Source organism: Podarcis filfolensis, assembly GCF_964270895.1.
Source record: "Podarcis filfolensis genome assembly, chromosome: 1".
NCBI classification, from domain to species: domain Eukaryota; kingdom Metazoa; phylum Chordata; class Lepidosauria; order Squamata; family Lacertidae; genus Podarcis; species Podarcis filfolensis.
The window spans coordinates 12,964,261-12,984,854 of record NC_139604.1 but is presented as its reverse complement, the minus strand read 5'-3'; positions in this window follow the sequence as shown (position 1 = coordinate 12,984,854).

Here is a 20,594-nt window from a genome sequence, read left to right as displayed (position 1 = left end):
GGGTCACAATTTCAGCAAAAATCTGAAATTCTCCAATTCTCTCAAAAATGGTGCCAAACTGTTGCAAATTCTCCCCTGAAAGGTTTGGCGGTGGAAACAGAAGCCTTTTTATCATAGGAAATGAAATCAGCCCTCGAAGACAAAGCCTGTGGGAAAAAAAATTTCAAACCCCCGGGGTCACAATTTCAGCAAAAATCTGAAATTCTCCAATTCTCTCAAAAATGGTGCCAAACTGTTGCAAATTCTCCCCTGAAAGGTTTGGCGGTGGAAACAGAAGCCTTTTTATCATAGGAAATGAAATCAACCCTCAAAGACAAAATGTGTGAAAAAAAAATTTTCTAAGCCCCGGGGTCACAATTTCAGCAAAAATCTGAAATTCTCCAATTGTCTCAAAAATGGTGCCAAACTGTTGCAAATTCTCCCCTGAAAGGTTTGGCGGTGGAAACAGAAGCCTATTTATCATAGGAAATGAAATCAACCCTCAAAGACAAAAGCTGTGGAAAAAAAAATTTCTAACCCCCGGGGTCACAATTTCAGCAAAAATCTGAAATTCTCCAATTCTCTCAAAAATGGTGCCAAACTGTTGCAAATTCTCCCCTGAAAGGTTTGGCGGTGGAAACAGAAGCCTTTTTATCATAGGAAATGAAATCAGCCCTCGAAGACAAAACCTGTGAAAAAAAAAATTTCTAACCCCCGGGGTCACAATTTCAGCAAAAATCTGAAATTCTCCAATTCTCTCAAAAATGGTGCCAAACTGTTGCAAATTCTCCCCTGAAAGGTTTGGCGGTGGAAACAGAAGCCTATTTATCATAGGAAATGATATCAACCCTCAAAGACAAAACCTGTGAAAAAAAAAATTTCTAAGCCCCGGGGTCACAATTTCAGCAAAAATCTGAAATTCTCCAATTCTCTCAAAAATGGTGCCAAACTGTTGCAAATTCTCCCCTGAAAGGTTTGGCGGTGGAAACAGAAGCCTATTTATCATAGGAAATGAAATCAACCCTCGAAGACAAAACCTGTTAAAAAAAAAATTTCTAACCCCCCGGGGTCACAATTTCAGCAAAAATCTGAAATTCTCCAATTCTCTCAAAAATGGTGCCAAACTGTTGCAAATTCTCCCCTGAAAGGTTTGGCGGTGGAAACAGAAGCCTTTTTATCATAGGAAATGAAATCAGTCCTCAAAGACAAAATGTGTGAAAAAAAAATTTTCTAAGCCCCGGGGTCACAATTTCAGCAAAAATCTGAAATTCTCCAATTCTCTCAAAAATGGTGCCAAACTGTTGCAAATTCTCCCCTGAAAGGTTTGGCGGTGGAAACAGAAGCCTTTTTATGATCGGAAATGAAATCAGCCCTCGAAGACAAAACCTGTGAAAAAAAAATTTTCTAAGCCCCGGGGTCACAATTTCAGCAAAAATCTGAAATTCTCCAATTCTCTCAAAAATGGTGCCAAACTTTTTATCATCGGAAATGAAATCAGCCCTCTAAGAGAAAACCTGTGAAAAAAATTTTTTCTAAGCCCCGGGGTCACAATTTCAGCAAAAATCTGAAATTCTCCAATTCTCTCAAAAATGGTGCCAAACTGTTGCAAATTCTCTTCTGAAAGGTTTGGCGGTGGAAACAGAAGGCTTTTTATCATAGGTAATGAAATCAGCCCTCGAATACAAAACCTGTGGGAAAAAAAATTTCTAAGCCCCGGGGTCACAATTTCAGCAAAAATCTGAAATTCTCCAATTCTCTCAAAAATGGTGCCAAACTGTTGCAAATTCTCCCCTGAAAGGTTTGGCGGTGGAAACAGAAGCCTATTTATCATAGGAAATGATATCAACCCTCAAAGACAAAACCTGTGAAAAAAAAAATTTCTAAGCCCCGGGGTCACAATTTCAGCAAAAATCTGAAATTCTCCAATTCTCTCAAAAATGGTGCCAAACTGTTGCAAATTCTCCCCTGAAAGGTTTGGCGGTGGAAACAGAAGCCTATTTATCATAGGAAATGAAATCAACCCTCGAAGACAAAACGTGTGAATAAATTTTTTTCTAAGCCCCGGGGTCACAATTTCAGCAAAAATCTGAAATTCTCCAATTCTCTCAAAAATGGTGCCAAACTGTTGCAAATTCTCCCCTGAAAGGTTTGGCGGTGGAAACAGAAGCCTTTTTATCATAGGAAATGAAATCAGCCCTCAAAGACAAAATGTGTGAAAAAAAAATTTTCTAAGCCCCGGGGTCACAATTTCAGCAAAAATCTGAAATTCTCCAATTCTCTCAAAAATGGTGCCAAACTGTTGCAAATTCTCCCCTGAAAGGTTTGGCGGTGGAAACAGAAGCCTTTTTATGATCGGAAATGAAATCAGCCCTCGAAGACAAAACCTGTGAAAAAAAAATTTTCTAAGCCCCGGGGTCACAATTTCAGCAAAAATCTGAAATTCTCCAATTCTCTCAAAAATGGTGCCAAACTTTTTATCATCGGAAATGAAATCAGCCCTCTAAGAGAAAACCTGTGAAAAAAAATTTTTCTAAGGCCCGGGGTCACAATTTCAGCAAAAATCTGAAATTCTCCAATTCTCTCAAAAATGATGCCAAACTGTTGCAAATTCTCTTCTGAAAGGTTTGGCGGTGGAAACAGAAGGCTTTTTATCATAGGTAATGAAATCAGCCCTCGAATACAAAACCTGTGGGAAAAAAAATTTCTAAGCCCCGGGGTCACAATTTCAGCAAAAATCTGAAATTCTCCAATTCTCTCAAAAATGGTGCCAAACTGTTGCAAATTCTCCCCTGAAAGGTTTGGCGGTGGAAACAGAAGCCTATTTATCATAGGAAATGATATCAACCCTCAAAGACAAAACCTGTGAAAAAAAAAATTTTCTAAGCCCCGGGGTCACAATTTCAGCAAAAATCTGAAATTCTCCAATTCTCTCAAAAATGGTGCCAAACTGTTGCAAATTCTCCCCTGAAAGGTTTGGCGGTGGAAACAGAAGCCTATTTATCATAGGAAATGAAATCAACCCTCGAAGACAAAACGTGTGAATAAATTTTTTTCTAAGCCCCGGGGTCACAATTTCAGCAAAAATCTGAAATTCTCCAATTCTCTCAAAAATGGTGCCAAACTGTTGCAAATTCTCCCCTGAAAGGTTTGGCGGTGGAAACAGAAGCCTATTTATCATAGGAAATGAAATCAACCCTCAAAGACAAAAGCTGTGGAAAAAAAATTTTCTAAGCCCCGGGGTCACAATTTCAGCAAAAATCTGAAATTCTCCAATTCTCTCAAAAATGGTGCCAAACTGTTGCAAATTCTCCCCTGAAAGGTTTGGCGGTGGAAACAGAAGCCTATTTATCATAGGAAATGAAATCAACCCTCAAAGACAAAAGCTGTGGAAAAAATTTTTTCTAAGCCCCGGGGTCACAATTTCAGCAAAAATCTGAAATTCTCCAATTCTCTCAAAAATGGTGCCAAACTGTTGCAAATTCTCCCCTGAAAGGTTTGGCGGTGGAAACAGAAGCCTTTTTATGATCGGAAATGAAATCAGCCCTCGAAGACAAAACCTGTGAAAAAAAAATTTTCTAAGCCCCGGGGTCACAATTTCAGCAAAAATCTGAAATTCTCCAATTCTCTCAAAAATGGTGCCAAACTTTTTATCATCGGAAATGAAATCAGCCCTCTAAGAGAAAACCTGTGAAAAAAATTTTTTCTAAGCCCCGGGGTCACAATTTCAGCAAAAATCTGAAATTCTCCAATTCTCTCAAAAATGGTGCCAAACTGTTGCAAATTCTCTTCTGAAAGGTTTGGCGGTGGAAACAGAAGGCTTTTTATCATAGGTAATGAAATCAGCCCTCGAATACAAAACCTGTGGGAAAAAAAATTTCTAAGCCCCGGGGTCACAATTTCAGCAAAAATCTGAAATTCTCCAATTCTCTCAAAAATGGTGCCAAACTGTTGCAAATTCTCCCCTGAAAGGTTTGGCGGTGGAAACAGAAGCCTATTTATCATAGGAAATGATATCAACCCTCAAAGACAAAACCTGTGAAAAAAAAAATTTTCTAAGCCCCGGGGTCACAATTTCAGCAAAAATCTGAAATTCTCCAATTCTCTCAAAAATGGTGCCAAACTGTTGCAAATTCTCCCCTGAAAGGTTTGGCGGTGGAAACAGAAGCCTATTTATCATAGGAAATGAAATCAACCCTCGAAGACAAAACCTGTGTAAAAAAATTTTTCTAAGCCCCGGGGTCACAATTTCAGCAAAAATCTGAAATTCTCCAATTCTCTCAAAAATGGTGCCAAACTGTTGCAAATTCTCCCCTGAAAGGTTTGGCGGTGGAAACAGAAGCCTATTTATCATAGGAAATGAAATCAACCCTCAAAGACAAAAGCTGTGGAAAAAAAAATTTCTAAGCCCCGGGGTCACAATTTCAGCAAAAATCTGAAATTCTCCAATTCTCTCAAAAATGGTGCCAAACTGTTGCAAATTCTCCCCTGAAAGGTTTGGCGGTGGAAACAGAAGCCTTTTTGTCATACGCCAAGAAATCAGCCCTTGAAGACAAAAACCTGTGAGAAAAAAAATTTCTAAGCCCCGGGGTCACAATTTCAGCAAAAATCTGAAATTCTCCAATTCTCTCAAAAATGGTGCCAAACTGTTGCAAATTCTCCCCTGAAAGGTTTGGCGGTGGAAACAGAAGCCTTTTTATCATAGGAAATGAAATCAGCCCTCGTAGACAAAACCTGTGGGGAAAAAAATTTCTAACCCCCGGGGTCACAATTTCAGCAAAAATCTGAAATTCTCCAATTCTCTCAAAAATGGTGCCAAACTGTTGCAAATTCTCCCCTGAAAGGTTTGGCGGTGGAAACAGAAGCCTATTTATCATAGGAAATGAAATCAACCCTCAAAGACAAAATGTGTGAAAAAAAAATTTTCTAAGCCCCGGGGTCACAATTTCAGCAAAAATCTGAAATTCTCCAATTCTCTCAAAAATGGTGCCAAACTGTTGCAAATTCTCCCCTGAAAGGTTTGGCGGTGGAAACAGAAGCCTTTTTATCATCGGAAATGAAATCAGCCCTTGAATACAAAACGTGTGAAAAAAAAATTTTCTAAGCGCCGGGGTCACAATTTCAGCAAAAATCTGAAATTCTCCAATTCTCTCAAAAATGGTGCCAAACTTTTGCAAATTCTTCCCTGAAAGGTTTGGCGGTGGAAACAGAAGCCTTTTTATGATAGGAAATGAAATCAGCCGTCGAAGACAAAATCTGTGAAAAAAAATTTTTCTAAGCCCCGGGGTCACAATTTCAGCAAAAATCTGAAATTCTCCAATTCTCTCAAAAATGGTGCCAAACTGTTGCAAATTCTCCCCTGAAAGGTTTGGCAGTGGAAACAGAAGCCTTTTTATGATCGGAAATGAAATCAGCCCTCGAAGACAAAACCTGTGAAAAAAAAATTTTCTAAGCCCCGGGGTCACAATTTCAGCAAAAATCTGAAATTCTCCAATTCTCTCAAAAATGGTGCCAAACTTTTTATCATCGGAAATGAAATCAGCCCTCTAAGACAAAACCTGTGAAAAAAATTTTTTCTAAGCCCCGGGGTCACAATTTCAGCAAAAATCTGAAATTCTCCAATTCTCTCAAAAATGGTGCCAAACTGTTGCAAATTCTCTCCTGAAAGGTTTGGCGGTGGAAACAGAAGGCTTTTTATCATAGGTAATGAAATCAGCCCTCGAATACAAAACATGTGGAAAAAAAAATTTCTAAGCCCCGGGGTCACAATTTCAGCAAAAATCTGAAATTCTCCAATTCTCTCAAAAATGGTGCCAAACTGTTGCAAATTCTCCCCTGAAAGGTTTGGCGGTGGAAACAGAAGCCTATTTATCATAGGAAATGATATCAACCCTCAAAGACAAAACCTGTGAAAAAAAAAAATTTCTAAGCCCCGGGGTCACAATTTCAGCAAAAATCTGAAATTCTCCAATTCTCTCAAAAATGGTGCCAAACTGTTGCAAATTCTCCCCTGAAAGGTTTGGCGGTGGAAACAGAAGCCTATTTATCATAGGAAATGAAATCAACCCTCGAAGACAAAACGTGTGAATAAATTTTTTTCTAAGCCCCGGGGTCACAATTTCAGCAAAAATCTGAAATTCTCCAATTCTCTCAAAAATGGTGCCAAACTGTTGCAAATTCTCCCCTGAAAGGTTTGGCGGTGGAAACAGAAGCCTATTTATCATAGGAAATGAAATCAACCCTCGAAGACAAAACGTGTGAATAAATTTTTTTCTAACCCCCGGGGTCACAATTTCAGCAAAAATCTGAAATTCTCCAATTCTCTCAAAAATGGTGCCAAACTGTTGCAAATTCTCCCCTGAAAGGTTTGGCGGTGGAAACAAAAGCCTTTTTATCATAGGAAATGAAATCAACCCTCAAAGACAAAAGCTGTGGAAGAAAAATTTTCTAAGCCCCGGGGTCACAATTTCAGCAAAAATCTGAAATTCTCCAATTCTCTCAAAAATGGTGCCAAACTGTTGCAAATTCTCCCCTGAAAGGTTTGGCGGTGGAAACAGAAGCCTATTTATCATAGGAAATGAAATCAACCCTCGAAGACAAAACCTGTGAAAAAAAAAATTTCTAACCCCCCGGGGTCACAATTTCAGCAAAAATCTGAAATTCTCCAATTCTCTCAAAAATGGTGCCAAACTGTTGCAAATTCTCCCCTGAAAGGTTTGGCGGTGGAAACAGAAGCCTATTTATCATAGGAAATGAAATCAACCCTCAAAGACAAAAGCTGTGGAAAAAAAATTTTCTAAGCCCCGGGGTCACAATTTCAGCAAAAATCTGAAATTCTCCAATTCTCTCAAAAATGGTGCCAAACTGTTGCAAATTCTCCCCTGAAAGGTTTGGCGGTGGAAACAGAAGCCTATTTATCATAGGAAATGAAATCAACCCTCAAAGACAAAAGCTGTGGAAAAAATTTTTTCTAAGCCCCGGGGTCACAATTTCAGCAAAAATCTGAAATTCTCCAATTCTCTCAAAAATGGTGCCAAACTGTTGCAAACTCTCCCCTGAAAGGTTTGGCGGTGGAAACAGAAGCCTTTTTATCATAGGAAATGAAATCAGCCCTCGAGGACAAAACCTGTGGAAAAAAAAAATTCTAACCCCCGGGGTCACAATTTTAGCAAAAATCTGAAATTCTCCAATTCTCTCAAAAATGGTGCCAAACTGTTGCAAATTCTCCCCTGAAAGGTTTGGCGGTGAAAACAGAAGGCTTTTTATAATAGGAAATGAAATCAGCCCTCGAAGACAAAACGTGCGAAAAATTTTTTTTCTAAGCCCCGGAGTCACAATTTCAGCAAAAATCTGAAATTCTCCAATTCTCTCAAAAATGGTGCCAAACTGTTGCAAATTCTCCCCTGAAAGGTTTGGCGGTGGAAACAGAAGCCTATTTATCATAGGAAATGATATCAACCCTCAAAGACAAAACCTGTGGAAAAAAAAAATTTCTAAGCCCCGGGGTCACAGTTTCAGCAAAAATCTGAAATTCTCCAATTCTCTCAAAAATGGTGCCAAACTGTTGCAAATTCTCCCCTGAAAGTTTTGGCGGTGGAAACAGAAGCCTTTTTGTCATACGCCAAGAAATCAGCCCTTGAAGACAAAACCTGTGAGAAAAAAAATTTCTAAGCCCCGGGGTCACAATTTCAGCAAAAATCTGAAATTCTCCAATTCTCTCAAAAATGGTGCCAAACTGTTGCAAATTCTCCCCTGAAAGTTTTGGCGTTGGAAACAGAAGAGTTTTTATCATCGGAAATGAAATCAGCCATCAAAGAGAAAACGTGTGAAAAAAAAAAATTTCTAAGACCCGGGGTCACAATTTCAGCAAAAATCTGAAATTCTCCAATTCTCTCAAAAATGGTGCCAAACTGTTGCAAATTCTCCCCTGAAAGGTTTGGCGGTGGAAACAGAAGCCTTTTTATGATCGGAAATGAAATCAGCCCTCGAAGACAAAACCTGTGAAAAAAAAATTTTCTAAGCCCCGGGGTCACAATTTCAGCAAAAATCTGAAATTCTCCAATTCTCTCAAAAATGGTGCCAAACTTTTTATCATCGGAAATGAAATCAGCCCTCTAAGACAAAATCTGTGAAAAAAATTTTTTCTAAGCCCCGGGGTCACAATTTCAGCAAAAATCTGAAATTCTCCAATTCTCTCAAAAATGGTGCCAAACTGTTGCAAATTCTCTCCTGAAAGGTTTGGCGGTGGAAACAGAAGGCTTTTTATCATAGGTAATGAAATCAGCCCTCGAATACAAAACCTGTGAAAAAAAAAATTTCTAAGCCCCGGGGTCACAATTTCAGCAAAAATCTGAAATTCTCCAATTCTCTCAAAAATGGTGCCAAACTGTTGCAAATTCTCCCCTGAAAGGTTTGGCGGTGGAAACAGAAGCCTATTTATCATAGGAAATGATATCAACCCTCAAAGACAAAACCTGTGGAAAAAAAAAATTTCTAAGCCCCGGGGTCACAATTTCAGCAAAAATCTGAAATTCTCCAATTCTCTCAAAAATGGTGCCAAACTGTTGCAAATTCTCCCCTGAAAGGTTTGGCGGTGGAAACAGAAGCCTATTTATCATAGGAAATGAAATCAACCCTCGAAGACAAAACGTGTGAATAAATTTTTTTCTAAGCCCCGGGGTCACAATTTCAGCAAAAATCTGAAATTCTCCAATTCTCTCAAAAATGGTGCCAAACTGTTGCAAATTCTCCCCTGAAAGGTTTGGCGGTGGAAACAGAAGCCTATTTATCATAGGAAATGAAATCAACCCTCAAAGACAAAAGCTGTGGAAAAAAAATTTTCTAAGCCCCGGGGTCACAATTTCAGCAAAAATCTGAAATTCTCCAATTCTCTCAAAAATGGTGCCAAACTGTTGCAAATTCTCCCCTGAAAGGTTTGGCGGTGGAAACAGAAGCCTATTTATCATAGGAAATGAAATCAACCCTCAAAGACAAAAGCTGTGGAAAAAATTTTTTCTAAGCCCCGGGGTCACAATTTCAGCAAAAATCTGAAATTCTCCAATTCTCTCAAAAATGGTGCCAAACTGTTGCAAACTCTCCCCTGAAAGGTTTGGCGTTGGAAACAGAAGCCTTTTTATCATAGGAAATGAAATCAGCCCTCGAAGACAAAACCTGTGGGAAAAAAAAATTCTAACCCCCGGGGTCACAATTTTAGCAAAAATCTGAAATTCTCCAATTCTCTCAAAAATGGTGCCAAACTGTTGCAAATTCTCCCCTGAAAGGTTTGGCGGTGAAAACAGAAGGCTTTTTATAATAGGAAATGAAATCAGCCCTCGAAGACAAAACGTGCGAAAAAATTTTTTTCTAAGCCCCGGAGTCACAATTTCAGCAAAAATCTGAAATTCTCCAATTCTCTCAAAAATGGTGCCAAACTGTTGCAAATTCTCCCCTGAAAGGTTTGGCGGTGGAAACAGAAGCCTATTTATCATAGGAAATGATATCAACCCTCAAAGACAAAACCTGTGGAAAAAAAAAATTTCTAAGCCCCGGGGTCACAGTTTCAGCAAAAATCTGAAATTCTCCAATTCTCTCAAAAATGGTGCCAAACTGTTGCAAATTCTCCCCTGAAAGTTTTGGCGGTGGAAACAGAAGCCTTTTTGTCATACGCCAAGAAATCAGCCCTTGAAGACAAAACCTGTGAGAAAAAAAATTTCTAAGCCCCGGGGTCACAATTTCAGCAAAAATCTGAAATTCTCCAATTCTCTCAAAAATGGTGCCAAACTGTTGCAAATTCTCCCCTGAAAGTTTTGGCGTTGGAAACAGAAGAGTTTTTATCATCGGAAATGAAATCAGCCATCAAAGAGAAAACGTGTGAAAAAAAAAAATTTCTAAGACCCGGGGTCACAATTTCAGCAAAAATCTGAAATTCTCCAATTCTCTCAAAAATGGTGCCAAACTGTTGCAAATTCTCCCCTGAAAGGTTTGGCGGTGGAAACAGAAGCCTTTTTATGATCGGAAATGAAATCAGCCCTCGAAGACAAAACCTGTGAAAAAAAAATTTTCTAAGCCCCGGGGTCACAATTTCAGCAAAAATCTGAAATTCTCCAATTCTCTCAAAAATGGTGCCAAACTTTTTATCATCGGAAATGAAATCAGCCCTCTAAGACAAAATCTGTGAAAAAAAATTTTTCTAAGCCCCGGGGTCACAATTTCAGCAAAAATCTGAAATTCTCCAATTCTCTCAAAAATGGTGCCAAACTGTTGCAAATTCTCTCCTGAAAGGTTTGGCGGTGGAAACAGAAGGCTTTTTATCATAGGTAATGAAATCAGCCCTCGAATACAAAACCTGTGAAAAAAAAAATTTCTAAGCCCCGGGGTCACAATTTCAGCAAAAATCTGAAATTCTCCAATTCTCTCAAAAATGGTGCCAAACTGTTGCAAATTCTCCCCTGAAAGGTTTGGCGGTGGAAACAGAAGCCTATTTATCATAGGAAATGATATCAACCCTCAAAGACAAAACCTGTGGAAAAAAAAAATTTCTAAGCCCCGGGGTCACAATTTCAGCAAAAATCTGAAATTCTCCAATTCTCTCAAAAATGGTGCCAAACTGTTGCAAATTCTCCCCTGAAAGGTTTGGCGGTGGAAACAGAAGCCTATTTATCATAGGAAATGAAATCAACCCTCGAAGACAAAACGTGTGAATAAATTTTTTTCTAAGCCCCGGGGTCACAATTTCAGCAAAAATCTGAAATTCTCCAATTCTCTCAAAAATGGTGCCAAACTGTTGCAAATTCTCCCCTGAAAGGTTTGGCGGTGGAAACAGAAGCCTATTTATCATAGGAAATGAAATCAACCCTCAAAGACAAAAGCTGTGGAAAAAAAATTTTCTAAGCCCCGGGGTCACAATTTCAGCAAAAATCTGAAATTCTCCAATTCTCTCAAAAATGGTGCCAAACTGTTGCAAATTCTCCCCTGAAAGGTTTGGCGGTGGAAACAGAAGCCTATTTATCATAGGAAATGAAATCAACCCTCAAAGACAAAAGCTGTGGAAAAATTTTTTTCTAAGCCCCGGGGTCACAATTTCAGCAAAAATCTGAAATTCTCCAATTCTCTCAAAAATGGTGCCAAACTGTTGCAAACTCTCCCCTGAAAGGTTTGGCGTTGGAAACAGAAGCCTTTTTATCATAGGAAATGAAATCAGCCCTCGAAGACAAAACCTGTGGGAAAAAAAAATTCTAACCCCCGGGGTCACAATTTTAGCAAAAATCTGAAATTCTCCAATTCTCTCAAAAATGGTGCCAAACTGTTGCAAATTCTCCCCTGAAAGGTTTGGCGGTGAAAACAGAAGGCTTTTTATAATAGGAAATGAAATCAGCCCTCGAAGACAAAACGTGCGAAAAAAAATTTTTCTAAGCCCCGGAGTCACAATTTCAGCAAAAATCTGAAATTCTCCAATTCTCTCAAAAATGGTGCCAAACTGTTGCAAATTCTCCCCTGAAAAGTTTGGCGGTGGAAACAGAAGCCTATTTATCATAGGAAATGATATCAACCCTCAAAGACAAAACCTGTGGAAAAAAAAAATTTCTAAGCCCCGGGGTCACAGTTTCAGCAAAAATCTGAAATTCTCCAATTCTCTCAAAAATGGTGCCAAACTGTTGCAAATTCTCCCCTGAAAGTTTTGGCGGTGGAAACAGAAGCCTTTTTGTCATACGCCAAGAAATCAGCCCTTGAAGACAAAACCTGTGAGAAAAAAAATTTCTAAGCCCCGGGGTCACAATTTCAGCAAAAATCTGAAATTCTCCAATTCTCTCAAAAATGGTGAAAACCGTTGCAAATTCTCCCCTGAAAGGTTTGGCGGTGGAAACAGAAGCCTTTTTATAATAGGAAATGAAATCAGCCCTCGAAGACAAAACGTGCGAAAAAAATTTTTTCTAAGCCCCGGAGTCACAATTTCAGCAAAAATCTGAAATTCTCCAATTCTCTCAAAAATGGTGCCAAACTGTTGCAAATTCTCCCCTGAAAGGTTTGGCGGTGGAAACAGAAGCCTATTTATCATAGGAAATGATATCAACCCTCAAAGACAAAACCTGTGGAAAAAAAAAATTTCTAAGCCCCGGGGTCACAGTTTCAGCAAAAATCTGAAATTCTCCAATTCTCTCAAAAATGGTGCCAAACTGTTGCAAATTCTCCCCTGAAAGTTTTGGCGGTGGAAACAGAAGCCTTTTTGTCATACGCCAAGAAATCAGCCCTTGAAGACAAAACCTGTGAGAAAAAAAATTTCTAAGCCCCGGGGTCACAATTTCAGCAAAAATCTGAAATTCTCCAATTCTCTCAAAAATGGTGAAAACCGTTGCAAATTCTCCCCTGAAAGGTTTGGCGGTGGAAACAGAAGCCTTTTTATCATAGGAAATGAAATCAGCCTTGGAAGACAAAACCTGTGAAAAAAAAAATTTCTAACCCCCGGGGTCACAATTTCAGCAAAAATCTGAAATTCTCCAATTCTCTCAAAAATGGTGCCAAACTGTTGCAAATTCTCCCCTGAAAGGTTTGGCGGTGGAAACAGAAGCCTTTTTATCATAGGAAATGAAATCAGCCCTCGAAGACAAAACCTGTGAAAAAAAAAAATTCTAACCCCCGGGGTCACAATTTCAGCAAAAATCTGAAATTCTCCAATTCTCTCAAAAATGGTGCCAAACTGTTGCAAATTCTCCACTGAAAGGTTTGGCGGTGGAAACAGAAGCCTATTTATCATAGGAAATGAAATCAACCCTCGAAGACAAAACGTGTGAATAAAATTTTTTCTAAGCCCCTGGGTCACAATTTCAGCAAAAATCTGAAATTCTCCAATTCTCTCAAAAATGGTGCCAAACTGTTGCAAATTCTCCCCTGAAAGGTTTGGCGGTGGAAACAGAAGCCTATTTATCATAGGAAATGAAATCAACCCTCAAAGACAAAAGCTGTGGAAAAAATTTTTTCTAAGCCCCGGGGTCACAATTTCAGCAAAAATGTGAAATTCTCCAATTCTCTCAAAAATGGTGAAAACCGTTGCAAATTCTCCCCTGAAAGGTTTGGCGGTGGAAACAGAAGCCTTTTTATCATAGGAAATGAAATCAGCCCTCGAAGACAAAACCTGTGGGAAAAAAAATTTCTAACCCCCGGGGTCACAATTTCAGCAAAAATCTGAAATTCTCCAATTCTCTCAAAAATGGTGCCAAACTGTTGCAAATTCTCCCCTGAAAGGTTTGGCGGTGGAAACAGAAGCCTTTTTATGATCGGAAATGAAATCAGCCGTCGAAGACAAAACCTGTGAAAAAAAATTTTTCTAAGCCCCGGGGTCACAATTTCAGCAAAAATCTGAAATTCTCCAATTCTCTCAAAAATGGTGCCAAACTTTTTATCATCGGAAATGAAATCAGCCCTCGAAGACAAAACCTGTGAAAAAAAATTTTTCTAAGCCCCGGGGTCACAATTTCAGCAAAAATCTGAAATTCTCCAATTCTCTCAAAAATGGTGCCAAACTGTTGCAAATTCTCTCCTGAAAGGTTTGGCGGTGGAAACAGAAGGCTTTTTATCATAGGTAATGAAATCAGCCCTCGAATACAAAACCTGTGAAAAAAAAAATTTCTAAGCCCCGGGGTCACAATTTCAGCAAAAATCTGAAATTCTCCAATTCTCTCAAAAATGGTGCCAAACTGTTGCAAATTCTCCCCTGAAAGTTTTGGCGGTTGAAACAGAAGCCCTTTTATCATCGGAAATGAAATCAGCCCTTGAATACAAAACGTGTGAAAAAAAAATTTTCTAAGCCCCGGGGTCACAATTTCAGCAAAAATCTGAAATTCTCCAATTCTCTCAAAAATTGTGCCAAACTGTTGCAAATTCTCCCCTGAAAGGTATGGCGGTGGAAACAGAAGCCTTTTTATCATATGAAATGAAATCAGCCCTCGAATACAAAACCTGTGAAAAAAAAAATTTTCTAAGCCCCGGGGTCACAATTTCAGCAAAAATCTGAAATTCTCCAATTCACTCAAAAATCGTGCCAAACTGTTGCAAATTCTCCCCTGAAAGGTTTGGCGGTGGAAACAGAAGCCTTTTTATGATAGGAAATGAAATCAGCCCTCGAAGACAAAACCTGTGAAAAAAAAATTTTCTAAGAACCGGGGTCACAATTTCAGCAAAAATCTGAAATTCTCCAATTCTCTCAAAAATGGTGCCAAACTGTTGTAAATTCTCCCCTGAAAGGTTTGGCGGTGAAAACAGAAGCCTTTTTATGATAGGAAATGAAATCAGCCCTAGAAGACAAAACCTGTGAAAAAAAATTTTCTAAGCCCCGGGGTCACAATTTCAGCAAAAATCTGAAATTCTCCAATTCTCTCAAAAATGGTGCCAAACTGTTGCAAATTCTCCCCTGAAAGGTTTGGCGGTGGAAACAGAAGCCTACTTATCATAGGAAATGAAATGAGCCCTCGAAGACAAAACCTGTGGGGAAAAAAATTTCTAAGCCCCGGGGTCACAATTTCAGCAAAAATCTGAAATTCTCCAATTCTCTCAAAAATGGTGCCATACTGTTGCAAATTCTCCCCTGAAAGGTTTGGCGGTGGAAACAGAAGCCTTTTTATCATAGGAAATGAAATCAGCCCTCGAATACAAAAGCTGTGGAAAAAAAATTTTCTAAGCCCTGGCGTCACAATTTCAGCAAAAATCTGAAATTCTCCAATTCTCTCAAAAATGGTGCCAAACTGTTGCAAATTCTCCCCTGATAGGTTTGGAGGTGGAAACAGAAGCCTTTTTATCATAGGAAATGAAATCAGCCCTCGTAGACAAAACCTGTGGGGAAAAAAAATTCTAAGCCCCGGGGTCACAATTTCAGCAAAAATCTGAAATTCTCCAATTCTCTCAAAAATGGTGCCATACTGTTGCAAATTCTCCCCTGAAAGGTTTGGCGGTGGAAACAGAAGCCTTTTTATCATAGGAAATGAAATCAGCCCTCGAATACAAAAGCTGTGGAAAAAAAATTTTCTAAGCCCTGGCGTCACAATTTCAGCAAAAATCTGAAATTCTCCAATTCTCTCAAAAATGGTGCCAAACTGTTGCAAATTCTCCCCTGATAGGTTTGGCGGTGGAAACAGAAGCCTTTTTATCATAGGAAATGAAATCAGCCCTCGAAGACAAAACCTGTGGGGAAAAAAATTTCTAAGCCCCGGGGTCACAATTTCAGCAAAAATCTGAAATTCTCCAATTCTCTCAAAAATGGTGCCAAACTGTTGCAAATTCTCCCCTGAAAGGTTTGGCGGTGGAAACAGAAGGCTTTTTATCATAAGAAATGAAATCAGCCCTCGAAGACAAAAGCTGTGGAAAAAAAATTTTCTAAGTCCCGGGGTCACAATTTCAGCAAAAATCTGACATTCTGCAGTTCTCTCAAAAATAGTGCCAAACTCTTGCAAAAGCTCCCATGAGAGGTTTGTCGGTGGAAACAGAAGGCTTTTTATCATCGGAAAAATAATTAGCCCTCGACGACTGAACTTGCGGAAAAACCTTTTTTTGAAAAAATCCCTATGCCGCGCGGTCACAATTTCAGCCAAAACCTGACATTCTGCAGTTCTCTCAAAAATAGTGCCAAACTCTTGCAAAAGCTCCCCTGAGAGGTTTGTCGGTGGAAACAGAAGGCTTTTTATCATCGGAAAAATAATTAGCCCTCGACGACTGAACTTGCGGAAAAACCTTTTTTTGAAAAAATCCCTATGCCGCGCGGTCACAATTTCAGCCAAAACCTGACGTTCTGCAATTCTCTCTAAAATAGTGCCAAACTCTTGCATATGATCCCCTGAGAGGTTTTTCGGTGGAAACAGAAGGCTTTTTATCATCGGAAAACGAATTAGCCCTCGACGACTGAACTTGCGGAAATTTTTTTAAAAAAAAAATCCCTAAGCCGCGCGGTCACAATTTCAGAAAAAATCTGACGTTCTGCAATTTACTCAAAAATGGTGCCAAAGTGTTCCAAATGCTCCCCGGAGAGGATTTTCGGTGGAAACAGAAGGCTTTTTATCATCGGAAAAATAATTAGCCCTCGACGAGTGAACTTGCGGAAAAACCTTATTTTGAAAAAATCCCTAAGCCGCGCGGTCACAATTTCAGCAAAAATCTGACATTCTGCAATTCTCTCAAAAATGGTGCCAAACTGTTGCAAATTCTCCCCTGATAGGTTTGGCGGTGGAAACAGAAGCCTTTTTATGATAGGAAATGAAATCAGCCCTCGAAGACAAAACCTGTGGGGAAAAAAATTTCTAAGCCCCGGGGTCACAATTTCAGCAAAAATCTGAAATTCTCCAATTCTCTCAAAAACAATGCCAAACTGTTGCAAATTCTCCCCTGAAAGGTTTGGCGGTGGAAACAGAAGGCTTTTTATCATAAGAAATGAAATCAGCCCTCGAAGACAAAACCTGTGAAAAAAATTTTTTCTAAGTCCCGGGGTCACAATTTCAGCAAAAATCTGAAATTCTCCAATTCTCTCAAAAATGGTGCCAAACTGTTGCAAATTCTCCCCTGAAAGGTTTGGCGGTGGAAACAGAAGCCTTTTTATCATAGGAAATGAAATCAACCATCAAAGACAAAAGCTGTGAAAAAAAATTTCCTAAGCCCCGGGGTCACAATTTCAGCAAAAATCTGAAATTCTCCAATTCTCTCAAAAATGGTGCCAAACTGTTGCAAATTCTCCCCTGAAAGGTTTGGCGGTGGAAACAGAAGCCTTTTTATCATAGGAAATGAAATCAGCCCTCGAAGAGAAAACCTGTAATAAAGAATTTTTCTTAGCCCCGGGGTCACAATTTCAGCAAAAATCTGAAATTCTCCAATTCTCTCAAAACTGGTGCCAAACTGTTGCAAATTCTCCCCTGAAAGCTTTGGCGGTGAAAACAGAAGCCTTTTTGTCATACGCCAAGAAATCAGCCCTCGAAGACAAAACCTGTGTAAAAAAATTTTTCTAAGCCCCGGGGTCACAATTTCAGCAAAAATCTGAAATTCTCCAATTCTCTCAAAAATGGTGCCAAACTGTTGCAAATTCTCCCCTGATAGGTTTGGCGGTGGAAACAGAAGCCTTTTTATCATAGGAAATGAAATGAGCCCTCGAAGACAAAACCTGTGGGAAAAAAAATTTCTAAGCCCCGGGGTCACAATTTCAGCAAAAATCTGAAATTCTCCAATTCTCTCAAAAATGGTGCCATACTGTTGCAAATTCTCCCCTGAAAGGTTTGGCGGTGGAAACAGAAGCCTTTTTATCATAGGAAATGAAATCAGCCCTCGAATACAAAAGCTGTGGAAAAAAAATTTTCTAAGCCCTGGGGTCACAATTTCAGCAAAAATCTGAAATTCTCCAATTCTCTCAAAAATGGTGCCAAACTGTTACAAATTCTCCCCTGATAGGTTTGGCGGTGGAAACAGAAGCCTTTTTATGATAGGAAATGAAATCAGCCCTCGAAGACAAAACCTGTGGAGAAAAAAATTTCTAAGCCCCGGGGTCACAATTTCAGCAAAAATCTGAAATTCTCCAATTCTCTCAAAAATGGTGCCAAACTGTTGCAAATTCTCCCCTGAAAGGTTTGGCGGTGGAAACAGAAGGCTTTTTATCATAAGAAATGAAATCAGCCCTCGAAGACAAAACCTGTGAAAAAAAAATTTTCTAAGTCCCGGGGTCACAATTTCAGCAAAAATCTGAAATTCTCCAATTCTCTCAAAAATGGTGCCAAACTGTTGCAAATTCTCCCCTGAAAGGTTTGGCGGTGGAAACAGAAGCCTTTTTATCATAGGAAATGAAATCAACCATCAAAGACAAAAGCTGTGAAAAAAAATTTCCTAAGCCCCGGGGTCACAATTTCAGCAAAAATCTGAAATTCTCCAATTCTCTCAAAAATGGTGCCAAACTGTTGCAAATTCTCCCCTGAAAGGTTTGGCGGTGGAAACAGAAGCCTTTTTATCATAGGAAATGAAATCAGCCCTCGAAGAGAAAACGTGTAATAAAGAATTTTTCTTAGCCCCGGGGTCACAATTTCAGCAAAAATCTGAAATTCTCCAATTCTCTCAAAACTGGTGCCAAACTGTTGCAAATTCTCCCCTGAAAGCTTTGGCGGTGAAAACAGAAGCCTTTTTGTCATACGCCAAGAAATCAGCCCTCGAAGACAAAACCTGTGAAAAAAATTTTTTCTAAGCCCCGGGGTCACAATTTCAGCAAAAATCTGAAATTCTCCAATTCTCTCAAAAATGGTGCCAAACTGTTGCAAATTCTCCCCTGATAGGTTTGGCGGTGGAAACAGAAGCCTTTTGATCATAGGAAATGAAATCAGCCCTCGAACACAAAACCTGTGGAAAAAAATTTTTCTAAGCCCCGGGGTCACAATTTCAGCAAAAATCTGACATTCTGCAATTCTCTCAAAAATAGTGCCAAACTTTTGCAAAAGCTCCCCTGAGAGGATTTTCGGTGGAAACAGAAGGCTTTTTATCATCGGAAAAATAATTAGCCCTCGACGAGTGAACTTGCAGAAAACCTTTTTTTGAAAAAATACCTAAGCCGCGCGGTCACAATTTCAGCAAAAATCTGACGTTCTGCAATTCTCTCAAAAATGGTGCCAAACTCTTGCAAAAGCTCACCTGAGAGGTTTTTCGGTGGAAACAAAGCTTTTTATCATCGGAAAAATAATTAGCCCTCGACGAATGAACTTGCGGAAAAAACTTTTTTTGAAAAAATCCCTAAGCCAATTTCAGCAAAAATCTGACGTTCTGCAATTCTCTATAAAATAGTGCCAAACTCTTGCAAATGCTTCCCTGAGAGGATTTTCGGTGAAAAAAGGAGGCTTTTTATCATTGGAAAAATAATTAGCCCTCGACGAGTGAACTTGCGGAAAAACCTTTTTTTGAAAAAATCCCTCAGCCGCGCGGTCACAATTTTAGAAAAAATCTGACGTTCTGCAGTTTACTCAAAAATGGTGCCAAAGTTTTCCAAATTCTCCCCTGAGAGGGTTTTCGGTGGAAACAGAAGGCTTTTTAACATCGGAAAAATAATTAGCCCTCGACGACTGAACATGCGGAAAAACCTTTTTTTGAAAAAATCCCTAAGCCGCGCGGTCACAATTTCAGCAAAAATCTGACACTCTGCAATTTTCTCAAAAATGGGGCCAAACTGTTGCAAATGCTCCCCTGAGAGGTTTTTCGGTGGAAACAGAAGGCTTTTTATCATCGGAAAACAAATTAGCCCTCGACGAGTGAACTTGCGGAAAAACCTTATTTTGAAAAAATCCCTAAGCCGCGCGGTCACAATTTCAGCAAAAATCTGACATTCTGCAATTCTCTCAAAAATAGTGCCAAAGTGCTCCAAATGCTCCCCTGAAAGGTTTTTCGGTGGAAACGTAAGGCTTTTTATCATCGGAAAACAAATTAGCCCTCGACAACAGAACTTGCGGAAAAACTTTTTTTTGAAAAATCCCTAAGCCGCGCGGTCACAATTTCAGCAAAAATCTGACATTCTGTAATTCTCTCAAGAATGGTGCCAAACTGTTGCACATGCTCCCCTGAGAGGTTTTTCGGTGGAAACAGAAGGCTTTTTATCATCGGAAAAATAATTAGCCCTCGACGAGTGAACTTGCGTAAAACCTTTTTTTGAAAAAATCCCTAAGCCACCCGGTCACAATTTCAGCAAAAATCTGACATTCTGCAATTCTCTCTAAAATAGTGCCAAACTCTTGCAAATGCTCCCCTGAGAGGTTTTTCGAAGGAAACAGAGGGCTTTTTATCATCGGAAAAGGAATTAGCCGTCGACGACTGATCTTGCGGAAATACTTTTTTTTAAAAAAATGCCTAAGGCGCGCGGTCACAATTTCAGCAAAAATCTGACGTTTTGCAATTCTCTCTAAAATAGTGCCAAACTCTTGCAAATGCTCCCCTGAGAGGGTTTTCGAAGGATACAGAAGGCTTTTTATCATCGGAAAAATAATTAGCCCTCGACGAGTGAACTTGCAGAAAAACCTTTTTTTGAAAAAATCCCTAAGCCACGCGGTCACAATTTCAGCAAAAATCTGACGTTCTGCAATTCTCTCTAGAATAGTGCCAAACTCTTGCAAATGATCCCCTGAGAGGATTATCGGTGGAAACAGAAGGCTTTTTATCATCGGAAAAATAATTAGCCTTCGACGAGTGAACTTGCGGAATTTTTTTTTTAAGAAAAATCCCTAAGCCGCGCGGTCACAATTTCAGAAAAAATCTGACGTTTTGCAATTCTCTCTAAAATAGTGCCAAACTCTTGCAAATGCTCCCCTGAGAGGTTTTTCGAAGGATACAGAAGGCTTTTTATCATCAGAAAACGAATTAGCCCTCGACGACTGAACTTGCGGAAAAACCTTTTTTTGAAAAAATCCCTAAGCCGCGCGGTCACAATTTCAGCAAAAATCTGACATTCTGCAATTCTCTCTAAAATAGTGCCAAACTCTTGCAAATGCTTCCCTGAGAGGATTTTCGGTGGAAACAGAAGGCTTTTTATCATCGGAAAGATAATTAGCCCTCGACGAGTGAACTTGCAGAAAAACCTTTTTTTGAAAAAATCCCTAAGCCACGCGGTCACAATTTCAGCAAAAATCTGA